The sequence below is a fragment of the Balaenoptera physalus genome (genome assembly GCF_965194825.1).
Source record: "Balaenoptera physalus genome assembly, chromosome: 17".
In the NCBI taxonomy this organism is placed as follows: domain Eukaryota; kingdom Metazoa; phylum Chordata; class Mammalia; order Artiodactyla; family Balaenopteridae; genus Balaenoptera; species Balaenoptera physalus.
Window position 1 is genome coordinate 42,017,100 of NC_138895.1, and position 17,219 is coordinate 42,034,318.

Genomic DNA, 17,219 nt, shown 5'->3' on the forward strand with positions numbered 1-17,219 from the left:
CCTCCTTCCTCATAGATTACTTGACAATAGGTGCATGGGTTTATCTCTGGGCTTCTATCCTGTGCCACTGATCTATATTTCTGGTTTTGTACCATACCATACTGCCTTGATTACTGTAGCTTTGTAGTATAGTCTGAAGTCAGGGAGCCTGATTCCTCCAGCTCCATTTTTCTTTCTCAAAATTGCTTTGGCTATTTGGGGTCTTCTGTGTTTCCATACAAACTGTAAACTTTTTTGTTCTAATTCTGTGAAAAATGCCATTGGTAATTTGATAGGGATTGCATTGAATCTGTTGATTGCTTTGGGTAATATAGTCATTTTGACAATATTGATTCTTCCAATCCTAGAATATGGTATATCTATCTCTCTATCTGTCTGTGTCATCTTTGATTTCTTTCATCAGTATCTTATACTTTTCTGAGTATAGATTTTTGCCTCCTTAAGTTGGTTTATTCCTAGGTATTTTATTCTTTTTGATGTAATGGTAAATGGGGTTGTTTCCTTAATTTCTCTTTCTGATCTTTCATTGCTAATGTATAGGAATGCAAGAGATTTCTGTGCATGAATTTAGTATCCTGAAACTTTACCAAATTCATTGATTAGCTCTAGTAGTTTTCTGGTGGCATCTTTAAGATTTTCAACGTATAGTATCATGTCACCTGCAAAGAATGACAGTTTTACTTCTTCTTTTCCAATTTAGAATCCTTTTATTTCTTTTTCTTCTCTGATTGCTGTGGCTAGGACTTCCAAAACCATGTTGAATAATAGTGGTGAGAGTGGGCACCCTTGTCTTGTTCCTGATCTTAGAGGAAATGTTTTCAGTTTTTCACCATTGAGAATGATGTTGGCTGTGGGTTTGTCATATATGGCTTTTATTACATTGAGGTAGGCTCCTCCACTCCCCACTTTCTGGAGAGCTTTTTTTTATCATAAATCATTGTTGAATATTGTCAAAAGTTTTTTCTGCATCTATTGAGATGATCATATATATTTTTTTAATTTATTTAATTTATTTTTGGCTGTGCTGGGTCTTCGTTGTTGTGCACGGGCTTTCTCTAGTTGCAGTGAGTGGGGGCTACTCTTCATTGTGGTGCGTGGGCCTCTCATTGCGGTGGCTTCTCTTGTTGTGGAGCACGGGCTCCAGGTGCGCAGTCTCAGTAGTTGTGGCTTGCGGGTGTAGTGGCTCCGTGGCATGTGGGATCTTCCCAGACCAGGGCCCGAACCCATGTCCCCCACATTGGCAGGTGGACCCTCAACCACTGCGCCACCAGGGAAGCCCGATCATATGGTTTTTATTCTTTAATTTGTTAATATGGTGTATCACATTGATTGATTTGTATATATTGAAGAATCCTTGCATCCCTGGGATAAATCCCACTTGGTCATGGTGTACGATCCTTTCAATGTGTTGTTGGATTCTGTTTGCTATTAGTTTGTTGAGGATTTTTGTGTCTATGTTCATCAGTGATATTGTCTGTAATTTTCTTTTTTTGTGATATCTTTGTCTAGTTTTTGTATCAGGATGATGGAGGCCTCGTAGAATGAGTTTGGGAGTGTTTGTCCCTCTGCAAGTTTTTTTTTTTTTTTTTTAAAGATGTTTTCTGGCTTTATTTATTAATTAATTTATTTATGGCTGTGTTGGGTCTTTGTCTCTGTGCGAGGGCTTTCTCTAGTTGCGGCAAGCGGGGGCCACTCTTCATCACGGTGCACGGGCCTCTCACTATTGCGGCCTCTCTTGTTGTGGAGCACAGGACCCAGACGCGCAGGCTCAGTAGTTGTGGCTCATGGGTCTAGTTGCTCCGTGGCATGCGGGATCCTCCCAGACCAGGGCTCGAACCCGTGTCCCCTGCATTGGCAGGCAGATTCTCAACCACTGCGCCACCAGGGAAGCCCCCCTCTGCAAGTTTTAAAAAGAGTTTGAGATGGATAGGTGTTAGTTCTTCTCTGAATGTTTGATAGAATTCATCTATGAAGCCATCTGGTCCTGGACTTTTGTTTGTTGGAAGATTTTATTTGAAGTTTCAGTTTTATTACTTGTTATTGATCTGTGTATATTTTCTAATTCTTCCTGGTTCAGTCTTAGAAAGTTGTACCTTTCCAAGAATTTATCCATTTCCTCCAGGTTGTCCATTTTTGTGGCATATAGTTGCTTGTAGTAGTCTCTTAGGATGCTTTGTATTTCTGTGGTGTCTGTTGTAACTTCTCCTTTTTCATTTCTAATTTTATTGATTTGAGTCCTCTCCCTCTTCTTCTTGATGAGTCTGGCTAATGGGTTATCAATTTTGTTTATCTTCTCAAAGAACCAGCTTTTAGTTTTATTGATCTTTGCTATTGTTTTCTTTGTTTCTATTTCATTTATTTCTGCTCTGATCTTTATGATTTCTTTCCTTCTACTAACTTTGGGTTTTGTTTGTTCTTCTTTCTCTAGCTCCTTTAGGTGTAAGGTTAGATTGTTTATTTGAGATGTTTGTTGTTTCTTGAGGTAGGCTTGTATTGCTATAAACTTCCCTCTTAGCACTGTTTTTGCTGCATCCCATAGGTTTTGGGTCGTCATGTTTTCATTGTAATTTGTATTTAGGTATTTTTTTGATTTCTTCTTTGATTTCTTCAGTGATCTTTTGCTTGTTTAGTCACATATTGATTAGCCTCCATGTGTTTGTTTTTTTTACGTGTTTTTCCTCTGTAATTGATTTCTAATCTCATAGCACTGTGGTCAGAAAAGATGTTTGATATGATTTCAATTTTCTTAAATTTATTGAGAATTGATTTGTGACCCAAGATGTGATCTATCCTGGAGAATGTTCCGTGTGCACTTGAGAAGAAAGTGTAATCTGCTGTTTTTGGATAGAATGTCCTATAAATATCAATTAAATCTATCTGGTCTATTATGTCATTTAAAGCTTGTGTTTCCTTATTAATTTTCTGTTTCAATGATCTGTCCATTGGTGTAAGTGAGGTGTTAAAGTCCCTCACTATTGTTGTATTACTGTTGATTTCCTCTTTTATGGCTGTTAGCAGTTGCCTTATGTATTGAGGTGCTCCTATGTTGGGTGCATAAATATTTGCAATTGTTATATCTTCTTCTTGGATTGCTCCCTTGATCATTATGTAGTGTCCTTCTTTGTCTCTTGTAATAGTCTTTATTTTAAAGTCTATTTTATCTGATATGAGTATTGGTACTCGAACTTTCTTTTGATTTCGATTTGCATGGAATATCTTTTTCCATCCCTTCACTTTCAGTCTGTATGTGTCCCTAGGTCTGAAGTGGGTCTCTTGTAGACAGCATATATATGGATCTTGTTTTTGTATCCATTCAGCAAGCCTGTGTCTTTTGGTTGGAGCATTTAATCCATTCACGTTTAAGGAATTATCAATATGTATGTTCCTATTACCATTTTCTTAATAGTTTTGGGTTTGTTTCTGTGGATCTTTTTCTTCTCTTGTGTTTCTTGCCTAGAGAAGTTCCTTTAGCATTTGTTGTAAAGCTGGTTTGGTGGTGCTGAAGTCTCTTAACTTTTGCTTGTCTGTAAAGCTTTCGATTTCTCTGTCTAATCTGAATGAGATCCTTGCTGGGTAGAGTAATATTGGTTGTAGGTATTTCCTTTTCATCACTTTAAATATATTCTGCCACTCCCTTCTTGCCTGAAGAATTTCTGCTGAAAAATCAGCTGATAACTGTATGGGGATTCCCTTGTATGTTATTTGTGGCGTTTCCCTTGCCATTTTTAATATTTTTTCTTTGAATTTAATTTTTGTTAGCTTGATTAATATGTGTCTTGGTGTGTTTCTCCTTGGGTTTATCCTGTATGTTACTCTGTGAGCTTCCTGGACTTGGGTGGCTATTTCCTTTCCCATGTTAGGGATGTTTTCGACTATAATCTCTTCAAATATTTTCTCAGACCCTTTCTCTTTCTCTTCTTCTTCTGGGACTCCTATAATTTGAATGTTGGTACATTTAATGTTGTGCCAGATGTCTCTGAGACTGTCCTCATTTCTCTTCATTCTTTTTTTTTTTTTTTAATTCAGCTCCTTGGCAGTTATTGCCAACAGTCTATCTTCCAGGTCACTTATTCGTTCTTCTGCTTCAGTTATTCTGCTATTGATTACTTCTAGTGTATTTTTCATTTCAGTTATTGTTGTGTTCATCACTTTTTTTTTTTTTTTTAAGTTCTTCTTGGTCCTTGTTAAAGATTTCTTTTATTTTCTCGATCCATGCCTCCATTTTATTTCCGAGATTTTGAATCTTCTTTACTATCATTACTGTGAATTCTTTTTCAGGTAGGTTGCCTGTTTCCTCTTCATTTATTTGGTCTTGTAAGTTTTTACCTTGCTCCTCTGCCTGTAACATATTTTTTGTCATCTCATTTTTTTTTTGATGGCTGGAGCTTTGTTTCTGTCTTGCTGGTTGTTTGGCCTGAGGCGTCCAGCACTGGGTTTGCAGGCAGTTGTGTAGAGTCTTGGTGCTGAGATGAAGACCTCCAGGACATCTCACACCAATTAATATTCCCTGGGGTCTGAGTTTCTCTGTTAAAAAAAAGGCAACAAACAAAAAGGAGAACAATAACAAAGAATAAAAAATAAAATAAAATTAGAAAATAAATATATATTAGAAAAAATATAAATGAAACAACAACAAGCTAAACAGAACCACAATAGCAGGAAAAAAAAAGGAAGAAAATAATGCCAGAAGAGGTCTTGGGGAGGGTGGGGGAGCAGGGCTTAGGCTCAATGCAGCTGGAGGTGTCCCTTTAAGTGGGTGGGGGAAATGCCGACTGCATTCCTCTCTGACCCCTGAAAGCCTCTCCCCATCCCCGCTAATCCCCACTCTGTGCTTTTACCTCTCTGATCATGGGAACCCCTCCCCTCTCCCAGCTGACCCTCGGAGGTGCCAGTCCCGTTCCACCTCCACTTTTCCTTCCCCCTTTCTTCCTCCCCATCCTACATGGTCACGTGGGGATTTCTCCCATCCCTTTAGGTGTCTGATATCCCCCACCAGTGCCTGGTAGGTGCCCTAGTTGTGAGGAGATGCATCCTCCTACTCTGCCATCTTGACTTCTCTTTCTATAGTTGTGTTTTTAAAAAGAATTCCTGACCCTGAAATCATAAAGTATTCTTTTATTCTATTTTTTAAAACTTTATTGTTTTTCTTTTTCACATTTAGATCTAAATTAGAGTTAAGTTTTAACTTTGGTCAATGTCAGTTTTTTCTATATTGATATGAAATTATCCCAGTTATCATTTATTGTAAAAAAAAACCCAAACAAACAAACAGTGACCATCTCTTCTCCATGATTCTGCACTGGCATTTCATCATAAATCAAGTTTCTTGGATTTTTTTTTTTGTTCCATTGGTAAATAATTGGTAAATATATATCTACATTTATATATCTTGTACCAAGACCACAATGTCTTAAATATTGTAAATATTATAGCTTTGTCATTGTCTTGATATTTGTTAGAGAAAGTCCACTCATCATTTCTAGAATGTCTTGGTTATTCTTGGCCCTTTGCATTTTCTTTTGTGTTTTAGAAACAGTTTGTCAAGTCCTGCCTACCCCCTCACCCAAAGAGGAAACATACTGTAATTTTTTTTTGAGACAGTATCATATTTGCCAAATTGGAAAGATTTGACATTTTCACAATATTGAGTCCACTGTCTGATAATGATGTATCTCTCTACTCATTTGTATCTCTTTAATAGTCTCAATAATATAGCTTTATAGTTTTATTCACATCTTTTAGTGGATTTATTCATTGGTATTTGATACTTCTCATGCTTTAAAATTGTAATTTTAAAAATTAATTTCTACCTTTTTGTGGCCAGTATATAGAAATATTATTAATTTTAAATATTAAACTTGTATCTAGTACTTATGCCAAACTCATGTGCTTGTTCTAATGATTAATCTGTAAATTCTTATATATTTTTCATCTATGCAATCTGCCTCTCCTTCACTTGTCACACACATAGAATGTAGTCATAGTCTAATTTGTGCCTGGTGTTTAACACCTAGTATTAAATGGAGCAAAATTCTAGACCAGTGTTTCTTAACCAGGGTTGAGAATTTTTTTCAATAAAACATTCCTGTGTCTTACCAGCTTCTATAGGTTTGGGCTAGGACTTGAGTATATCTGTTCTGAAAAATTTCCCAGATTGTTCTGATGTAAAAACCTGGTTGTAAACCATTGTTCAATACCAATAAAGTAATGTGAAATACAAATCAATTTTCTGTATAATTCAAGCCCTAAATATATTTCACTCTTAACTGTCTGAGTAACTGAGGCAAAAACACTCATTGTTTTGGTTTGCTTGAATTTCCTTTTACTCTTGATTTGATAAGGGTACACTCTAAGAAAACAACCAATAGAAATCTAAATGTTAGATTTATTTGTAAGAAGAAATAGGAGTTTAAAAGTGAGATATTTTGAATCTTCTTTTAAAAGAATTTTTGTAGAGTAAGCTAAGAAATGGATGTCTGGAGAAGAGGTGGCTGAATGTTTTTTCTTTTGGCTGAAATCTCAACAAACAACAAGCTACAATGAGTAAATCATTTTTAAATGGATGAGACTAGGAATCCAGATGTTTGGAAGCAAGATACTAGTTGGTAATGTGCTGTAGCCCATCATCCAGCCCCTTCCTGAGGGAAATGATAACAAAGCCAGACTCTCTGCTTTCTAAATATCCTCTAGAAACCAATCTTGTTGTCACCAACATCACAACTTTGTTTCAGCTGGCAATTTGCCAACATCTGCTTGGCAAGGATATTTTTTTCCCTTCAACTCTCAGATATATATTTTCCCATTTTGAAGCACTGAACCCAACACACAGCAAGAAAAGAGTATTGAAAATCACAAAGGCTATATTCTAATCCATTTTCAGGAAAACCTCCAATCTTCTTACTTAAAGTATTATTTTTACCTTCAAAATCTTGGCAGCATAAATTATCAGTGTGTACATCACTGTTTGGAGTAATCCAAATGAGTGAAACATACATGCATATACAACTGTGCAGGTAGTTCTTCACAGTTATTTGGTTTTTGTGAAGAAAAAGGGTCAGATGCAGCAGTTTTAAATTACAGAATATCAAAAACTGCATTTTACTAGCATTTCAACCCCAAGGGTTTATGGATTTTGAAAATGAAATGGTTGGAAGGGGGAAGATTTACTAAACATACAAAATCATCAATAATGTCCATTACATTTTTGCTGGAACAAGGTCACCTTTTTGGTTCTTTGACCACTTTAATGATTGTCAAAATTATCTGATCATTTGTTGAGTGTACAAGTTGTATTTATTGGGAGAGGAGACAGAGAATTTCTTTGTTGCTCAGAGGCCAAGTTGGACAGATAGACTACTTCAGCATTGCACAAGCCAGCTGAGAGATAATTAAGTCATTTGAATGTGAGCTTTCTTGGCTTCCCTTTCCCATTTTTTTCCCTTGTCTCTTCTTGGAAGCAAACCATGGCTCTTGTCCCATGTCCTTCCCCCAAGTCTTTTTAACATTCCCTCCTCCAGCCCGAGGTAAGTGTGAAATATTTCTGCTTATTAAGGAAAAAGTGTTGAGAAAAATTACTAGCAAAGATTCATAAAAGAAACCTTAGATTCCTATAGAGCCTTGTGAAAATGTTTCCCTTAACCCTATGTTATCTCAAAATGATCTATATAAGTATCACTTTCCCTTTAGACTGTAAATTCCTGCAGGACAAGATTCTGTCTTATTCTTCTTTGCATTCCTAGCACCTAATATAATAGATGATGAAGAAATGCTACTTGAACCCAAAGAGATAATCTAATCCAACTTCTTTATTTTATGGAGAAGGAAACAGACCCAGAATGCGAAGTGATTTGTCCAAGTTTCTAAGATAATCAGTGGTAATGTCCTACTCTGCAGAAGAGTTTTCAGAACCAGCTTTTATTTTTTTCTGTCACAAACTATTTGCTCACTCTGTGCTGTGCAGACTCAGCCAGAGAGGAACATATTAAGCACACGAGGCCACTTGGAGACATCATAAGAGATTTTGGGCAGTGGGACCATGATTTGGCTGGTGGTCCTTGGCTCTCCACATTTTGTTCTCATAGTCCCAGATGGTAGCATAATTTCACATGCCCAGTGTCTGGCTAAATGATTTTGTCCAAACTCAGTATCAAGAAGATAATATGGTGCAACTTGGGTGGGAACAATAATTTGGAACCTACAACATAAATAATCTGGGCTTTTTAATTTAAGTAAATACATTTGTATCTTGCTACACAAAGGCTAAGTGCAGATCATTTTTATATCTTTGTATCTTCAAATCTAAGTAACTTTTAAAACTTTAAAACCTTTAGGTATTTAAAACCTTTTCTCTTTGTCAAACAAAATTCTGTCACTTCCCCATTTGTACATAATACATACATACATATAAAAATATTAATTGTGTTAACAATATTAAATGTCTTAAAACTGATGATATAACTTAGATGTTTTTAAGACATATATTAGAATGTCAGTATTTCATTACTCTTTGTTTCACAGGTGATATTATTTCCTAAGAAATTATTTTGGGGTATTTCATTGCAAGTTAATTCCCCCCGAGTATTTAAAATGGTTTTCCTACATAACTAAAGGTTTGACTTACTTTCTATAAAAATAGAGTGTATTATTCAAAATAAGAGACATTGGTTGCTTTCCAAAAAATTAGTATCAACTATTTAGTTCACATCCGAGCTATAATACAACATTGTTCCTGTTTTGACTGCTGTTTTGACTTAGAATCATTCCTTATTTAATGGCCAACAAATGTTGAATTTGGAGATAGAATTACATACATTGGATTAAACGCCATATACAAATAAATACAGTATGCTGCTGTTTAAGGACTGCTGGGGTAACCTACCATGAAGTATTGAAACATTAAATCCTACTACTTTTCTACTAAGTAATAATATAGGCATGAGGTGCACTGGAGAATAGGAGGTGATGCAGCTATTGAAATCAACAGAATCAGGCATCCTGTCACAAATTTAGGCTGGAAACTTGCCAAGGTAGATTTTATTTTATTTTTTTAACTACTGTTAAAGCTGTCAGAATTAAAATGTACACATACACACACATGCACACTACAAATAGGGACAAAAATTAATACCAGTCAAGGGGTCAGGGACTTTGGGATTTCAGTTTCTTCTCATGTAATACAGCTTAAGTTACTTGTTGGATCATTTCTTTGTCCTCACTTCAAGATACCTATTTGGATACAGTGAAACTACCTTTAAATACTTGATGTAATATTTCTTTTTCTGGCTAAAGGCCAGTGTCTGTGTTCAGGTCTATATTATTTTTTCCCCACTGGTGAAGCTCTACTTCTCTATAAAACAAAAACCTTTATAGAAATAAAATAGTTGCAAAAATATGTCCATGTCTTTTCTTTTCTCTTTTAATAAGCAGGGTATAATAGATTCAAAGTGTATATCACCTCGGTGCATTGTGGTATTTGGGTAGGACTTAGCAAGCACAGAAATTCTTGGCATTTCTATATGCTTTTATTTCTATTATCTCCAATACTTTCAAATTTCAAAGAACAGTTTTGGTGCTAATTACCAGATTTTGACTTTTATGAAAACCCCACACCACATGTCCTGATTTTATAGTTGCATGTGGAATCTGAAATGTGGTTTTATCAAAATAAACTCACACTTTGGTGTGTGGAATTTCACTTGTAAAGTAGAGATCATAATTTCAAAAACAAACACAAATTGCACTTGGTTTTGCTTGAAAAAATAAAATGCTTGGCTGTGATGAGATGAAAAATGTTTTACTCAAGTACTGGCTTTTCTCTGAAAAGCATCTCCGGTCAGAGCCAAGTGGTCGTGAACAGCGTCATCTTGCATGTAAGCACCTTGGCATCTCCTTATTTAATTGGTATTTTAAAACAAGGAGGTATTTCCCCCCTCCACCCTTAACATTATTTCATTCTTTTTCTGAAACCCTAAGATCTGTTCTAACATTTTTTGCTTGTTTGGGTCAAGAGCAGTATTTGTAAGAACCAGTTACTGGGAAAATAGAAGATTCTTAAATTACTAATTAAGTCCAAGAAAAAAATTGAATCCACTGCTATCTAATGAAGAAATATTCAGTTATTTCTTGGGAGACAGTGTAGCGGAAGACAAATCTGTATTTGAATTCTGGCTCTGCTACCTACTAGCTCTTTTACCTTGAGCAAGTTACATAACCTCTCAATGTCCAAACTCCCTCATCTAATAAAATGGCAATAATTAAAAGAATAATTTTGAAAGTGAAATGAGAAATGAGACATGTAGAATCTCTAGTGAAGTGCCTGGAACATAGTAGCCAGTGAAGCTGCTGGTGCCTGTGATAGCATTTTAAGTTCATGGAAACAGAACAAAATCAAATATCATCAGAACACTTGAGTTACTTAGATTTTTGTTTTATATGTGAAATGAGAAAACAGTTTGTGCTAGTTTTACCTATCATAAACTCTATAAAAATTCTTGATTTTGTTATGCATTAAAGCTATTTCAAAAGAATTAGCCCTCATGATCAAACAGGCCCATAGCCCAGTAACAGAAGTATGCAAGAAAAGTTCCTGCAAGAAAGGGACATACACTTGAGACTCATTTTGAAATTTATAAGGTATGCAATACATCCCTGGAGGCCTCAGAGGGGAGCATAAAGCAGAGAGAGGTGGAGAGTGTGGTCCTGTTGTCAACAGATTTGGGTTGAGAACCACTCCTACCACTTACTACTATAAAGCTTTCAGCAGGTCAATTAGCCTCCCAAAAATGAATAGTGACATTTATTGCAAAGAGTTATTTTAAGAATCAAATGAAATAATACATCCAAAGTTTTAGCAAGGTCCCTGACACGTGATAAACATTCAATAGATCTCAACATGATTATTAGTCCTCCTTTCCTTTTTTTTTTTTTTTTCCCTCCTTTTCTTTTGAGACTCTTTCTTGGTGACATCTACTTACCTTTCTGGAAAGAACACAAATGGACTAGAATACACAATTATGCTTTTTTAAAAATTTGAATATTTTAATTAATTAATTATTTTTAACATCTTTATTGGAGTGTAATTGCTTTACATTGTTGTGTTAATTTCTGCTGTATAGCAAAGTGAATCACTTATACGTATACTTATATCCCCATATCCCTTCCCTCTTGCGTCTCCCTCCCACCCTCCTTATTCCACCCCTCTAGGTGGTCACAAAACACTGAGCTGACCTCCCTGTGCTATGCGGCTGCTTCTCACTAGCTATCTATTTTACATTTCATAGCGTATATATGTCAATGCTACTCTCTCACTTCGTCCCAGCTTACCCTGCCCACTCCTTGTGTCCTTAAGTCCATTCTCTACATCTGCATCTTTATTCCTGTCCTGCCCCTAGGTTCTTCAGAACCATTTTTTTTTTTTAGATTCCATATATATGTGTTAGCATATGGTATTTGTTTTTCTCTTTCTGACTTACAGCACTCTGTATGACAGACTCTAGATCCATCCAGCTCACTACAAATAACTCAATTTCATTTCTTTTTATGGGTGAGTAATATTCCATTGTATATATGTGCCACATCTTCTTTATCCATTCATCTGTCGATGGACACCTACGTTGCTTCCATGTCCTCACTATTGTAAAGAGTGTTGCAATGAACATTGTGGTACATGACTCTTTTTGAATTATGTTTTTCTCAGGGTATATACGCAGTAGTGAGATTGCTGGGTCATATGGTAGTTCTATTTTTACTCTTTTAAGAAACCTCCAAACTGTTCTCCATAGTGGCTGTATCAATTTGCATTCCCACCAAAATTGTAAGAGGGATCACTTTTCTCCACACCCTCTCCAGCAGTTATTGTGTTTGTAGATATTCTAATGATGGCCACATTCTGACCAGTGTGAGGTGATACCTCACTGTAGTTTTGATTTACATTTCTCTAATGATTAGTGATGTTGATCATCCTTTCATGTGTTTGTTGGCGATCTGTATATCTTCTTTGGAGAAATGTCTATTTAGGTCTTCTGCCCATTTTTTGATTAGGTTGTTTATTTATTTATTTACTTTAAAAAATATTGAGCTGCATGAGCTGTTTATATATTTGGGGAATTAATTCTTTGTCCACTGATTCACTTGCAAATATTTTCTCCCATTCTGAGGGTTGTCTTTTCATCTTGTTTATGGTTTCTGTTGCTGTGCAAAAGCTTTTAAGTTTCATTAGGTCCCATTTGTTAATTTTTGTTTTTATTTCCATTCCTCTAGGAGCTGGGTCAAAAAGGATCTTGCTGTGATTTATGTCATAGAGTGTTCTGCCTATGTTTTCCTCTGAGAGTTTGATAGTGTGTGGCCTTACATTTAGGTCTTTTTGATCCATTTTGAGTTTATTTCTGTGTATGGTGTTAGGAAGTGTTCTAATTTCATTCTTTTACATGGGGCTGTCCAGTTTTCCCAGCACCACTTATTGAAGAGGCTCTCTTTTCTCCATTGTATATTCTTGCTTCCTTTATCAAAGATAAGGTGACCATAGGTGCGTGGGTTTATCTCTGAGCTTTCTATCCTGTTCCATTGATCTATATTTCTGTTTTTGTGCCAGAACCATACTGTCTTGATTAATGTAGATTTGTAGTATAGTGTGAAGTCAAGGAGCCAGATTCCTCCAGCTCCGTGTTTCTTTCTCAAGATTCCTTTGACTATTCAGGGTCTTTTGTGTTTCCATACAAATTGTGAAATATTTTGTTCTAGTTCTGTAAAAATGCCATTGGTAATTTGATAGAGAATGCATGGAATCTGTAGATTGCTTTGGGGAGTATAGTCATTTTCACATTATTGATTCTTCCAATCCAAGAACATGGTATATCTCTCCATCTGTTTGTATCATCTTTAATTTCTTTCATCAGTGTCTTACAGTTTTCTGCATACAGGTGTTTTGTCTCCCTAGGTAAGTTTATTCCTAGGTATTTTATTCTTTTGTTGCAGTGGTAAATGGGAGAGTTTCCTTAATTTCTTTTGCAGATTTTTCATCATTAGTGTATAGGAATGCAAGAGATTTCTGTGCACTAATTTTGTATCCTGCTACTTTACCAGATTCCTTGATTAGGTCTAGTAGTTTTCAGGTAGCATCTTTATGATTTTCTATATATAGTATCATGTCATCTGCAAACAGTGACAGTTTTACTTCTTTTCTGATTTGGATTCCTTTTATTTCTTTTTCTTCTCTGATTGCTGTGGCTAAAACTTCCAAAACTATGTTGAATAATAGTGGTGAGAGTGGGCAACCTTTTCCTGTTTCTGATCTTAGTGGAAATGTTTTCAGTTTTTCACCACTGAGAATGATGTTGGCTATGGGTTTGTCATATATGGCCTTTATTATATTGAGGTAAGTGCCCTCTATGGCTACCTTCTGTAGAGTTTTGATCATAAATGGGTGTTGAATTTTGTCGAAAGTTTTTTCTGCAACTATTGAGATTATCATATGGCTTTTATCCTTCACTTTGTTAATATGATGTATCACATTTATTGATTTGCGTATACTGAAGAATCCTTGTGTTCCTGGGATAAATCTCACTTGATCATGGTGTACGATCCTTTTAATGTGCTATTGGATTCTGTTTGCTAGTATTTTATTGAGGAATTTTGCATCTATGTTCATCAGTGATATTGATCTGTAGTTTTCTTTTTTTGTGACATTTTTGTCTGGTTTTGGTATCAGGGTGATGGTGACCTTGTAGAATGAGTTTGGGAGTGTTCCTCCCTCTGCTATATTTTGGAAGAGTTTGAGAAGGATAAGTGTTAACTCTTCTCTAAATGTTTGATAGAATTCACCTGTGCAGCCATCTGGTCCAGGGCTTTTGTTTGTTGGAAGACTTTTAATCACAGTTTCAATTTCAGTGCTTGTGATTGGTCTGTTTATATTTTCTATTTCTTCCTGGTCAGTCTCAGAAGGTTATGCTTTTCTAAGGATTTGTCCATTTCTTCCAGGTTGTCCATTTTATTGGCATATAGTTTCTTGTAGTAATCTCTCATGATCCTTTGTATTTTGGCAGTGTCAGTTGTTACTTCTCCTTTTTCATTTCAAATTCTATTGATTTGAGTCCTCTCCCTTTTATTCTTGATGAGTCTGGCTAGTGGTTTATCAATTTTGTTTATCTTCTCAAAGAACCAGCTTTTAGTTTTATTGATCTTTCCTATTGTTTTCTTCATTTCTTTTTCATTTATTTCTGATCTGATCTTTATGATTTCTTTCCTTCTGCTAACTTTGGGGTTTTTTTGTTTTTCTTTCTCTAATTGCTTTAGGTGTAATGTTATGTTTTTTATTTGAGATGTTTCTTGTTTCTTAAGGTAAGATTGTATTGTTATATACTTCCCTCTTAGAACTGCTTTTGCTGCATCTCATAGGTTTTTGGTCATCATGTTTCCATTGTCATTTGTTTCTAGGTATTTTTTGATTTCCTCTTTGATTTCTTCAGTGATCTCTTGGTTATTTAATAGCATATTGGTTAGCTTACATGTGTTTGTGTTTTTATTACTGTTTTTTTCCTGTAATTGATATCTAGTCTCATACCGTTGTGGTCAAGTAAGATACTTGATACGATTTCAATTTTCTTAAGCTTACCAAGGCTTGATTTGTGACCTAGGGTATGATCTATCCTGGAGGGTGTTCCATGAGCACTTAAGAAGAAAGTGTATTCTGTTGTTTTTAGATGGAATGTCCTATAAATATCAATTAAGTCCATCTTGTTTAATGTCACTTAAAGCTTGTGTACCTTGTTTATTTTCATTTTGGTTGAGCTGTCCATTGGTGAAAGTGAGGTGTTAAATTCACCTACTATGATTGTGTTACTGTTGACTTCCCCTTTCAGGCAGTTAGCATTTGCCTTATGTATTGAGGTGCTCCTATGTTGGGTGCATAAATATTTACAATTTTTATATCTGCTTCTTAGATTGATCCCTTGATCATTCTGTAGTGTCCTTCTTTATCTCTTGTAATAGCCTTTATTTTAAAGTCTATTTTGTCTGATATGAGAGTTGCTACTCAGCTTTCTTTTGATTTCCATTTGCATGGAATACCTTTTTGCATCCCTTCACTTTCAGTCAGTATGTGTCCCTAGGTCTGAAGTGAGTCTCTTGTAGACAGCATATATATGGTTCTTGTTTTTGTATCCATTCATCCAGTCTATGTCTTTGGTTGGAGCATTTAATCCATTTACATTTAAGGTAATAATCGATATGTATGTTCCTATTACCATTTTCTGAATTGTTTTGGATTTGTTATTGTAGGTCTTTTCCTTCTCTTGTGTTTCCCACCTAGAGAAGTTCCTTTAACATTTGTTGTAAAGCTGGTTTGGTGGTGCTGAATTCTCTTAGCTTTTGCTTGTCTGTAAAGATTTTAATTTCTCTGTGAATCAGAATGAGATCCTTGCTGGGTAGCATAATCTTGGTTGTAGGTTTTTCCCTTTCATCACTTTAAATATATCCTGCCACTCCCTTCTGGCTTACAGAGTTTCTGCTGAAAAATCAGCTGTTAACCTTATGGGGATTCCCTTGTATGTTATTTGTTGTTTTTCCCTTTACTGCTTTTAATATTTTTTCTTTGTATTTAATTTTTGATAGTTTGATTAATATGTGTCTTAATGTGTTTCTCCTTGGGTTTATTCTGTATGGTACTCTCTGAGCTTCCTGGACTTGGGTGGCTATTTTCTTTCCCATATTAGGGAAGTTTTCAACTATAATCTCTTCTAATATTTTCTCAGTCCCTTTTTTTTTTTTTTTCTTTCCTTCTTCTGTGACCCTATAATTTGAATGTTCATGCATTTAATGTTGTCCCAGAGGTCTCTGAAACTGTCCTCAAAGCTTTTCATTCTTTTTTCTTTTTTCTTCTCTGCAGTCATCATTTCCACTATTTTATCTTCCAGGTCACTTATCCCTTCTTCTGCCTCAGTTATTCTGCTATTGATTCCTTCTAGATAATTTTTAATTTCATTTATGGTGTTTTTCATCATTGTTTGTTTGCTCTCCAGTTCTTCTAGGTCCTTGTTAAACGTTTCTTGCATTTTCTCCATTCTATTTCCAAGATTTTGGATCATCTTTACTATCATTACTCTGAATTCTTTTTCAGGTCGACTGCCTATTTCCTCTTCATTTGTTTTGTCTGGTGGGGTTTTGCCTTGCTCCTTCATCTGCTGTGAATTTCTCTGTCTTCTCATTTTGCTTAACTTACTGTGTTTGGGGTCTCCTTTTCACAGGCTGCAGATTCATAGTTCTTCTTGTTTTTGGTGTCTGCCCCCAGTGGATATGGTTGGTTCAGTGGGTTGTGTAGGCTTCCTGGTGGATGGGACTGGTGCCTGTGTTCTGGTGGATGAGGCTAGATCTCGTCTTTCAGTTAGGCAAGACCGAGTCTGGTGGTGTGTTTTGCAGTGTCTGTGAACTTATTATGATTTTAGACAGCCTTTCTGCTAATGGGTGGAATTGTGTTCCTGTCTTGCTAGTTGTTTTGTATGGGATTGTCCAGCACTGGAGTGTGCTGGTCGTTGGGCGTATCTGGGTCTTAGTTTTGAGATGGAGATCTCTGGGAGAGCTCTTATTGATTGATATTAAGTGGGACTGAGAGGTCTCTGGTGGTCCTATGTCCTGAACTCAGCTCTCCCACCTCAGGGGCTTAGGTCTGACACCTGGCCAGAGCACCAAGACCCTGTCAGCCACACAGCTTTAGGGAAGTCTGAGGTCTTCTGCCATCATTCAGTAGGTGTTCTGTAGGAGTTTTTCCACATGTAGATATATTTTGATGTATTTGTGTGGAAGAAGGTGATCTCCATGTCTTACTCCTCTGCCATCTTGAAGGTCCTCTCTACAATCATGTTTTTAAAGCTTCTCCTTCTAGCCAAGATCCTCATCATTTTATTTGAATGTTTTCCTAGAGAGCTCATGGCTCTATAGAGAGCTACGTTCCATTTCAAGAGAATTGGGTCTTAATTATTTGAATATGATAATCAACCTCCAGTTTCTTTATTTCTTCATCTTGGATATCCTAGAGCATGTGTACACTAGTAGCTGTAGGCTTTTGGACTTCATCATGAGCAACCTTTTTATGAGCCTGTTGTTGTTACACTCTTTATCTTTATGAGATTTATCAAAGTAAGTAACACTGCTGGTTCTGTAAGAATCTCTTATTACATGAATGTTTTACAACAAAGAGGAGCTACTTTATTAAAAGGATCTCATGCTCC

General features: G+C 35.9%; 1 long non-coding RNA gene across 1 annotated transcript in view; it reads right to left on the bottom strand.

Moving 5' to 3' along the window:
* Positions 1-17,219, bottom strand: part of LOC309647169 — a 227,039-nt gene that overhangs the window by 193,931 nt on the left and 15,889 nt on the right. Inside the window, exon 1 of the long non-coding RNA XR_014255849.1 lies at positions 4,150-17,219. This exon is cut by the window's right edge and continues 15,889 nt beyond it. This is a non-coding gene — a long non-coding RNA (uncharacterized lncRNA). The remainder of the gene's footprint in view (positions 1-4,149) is intronic.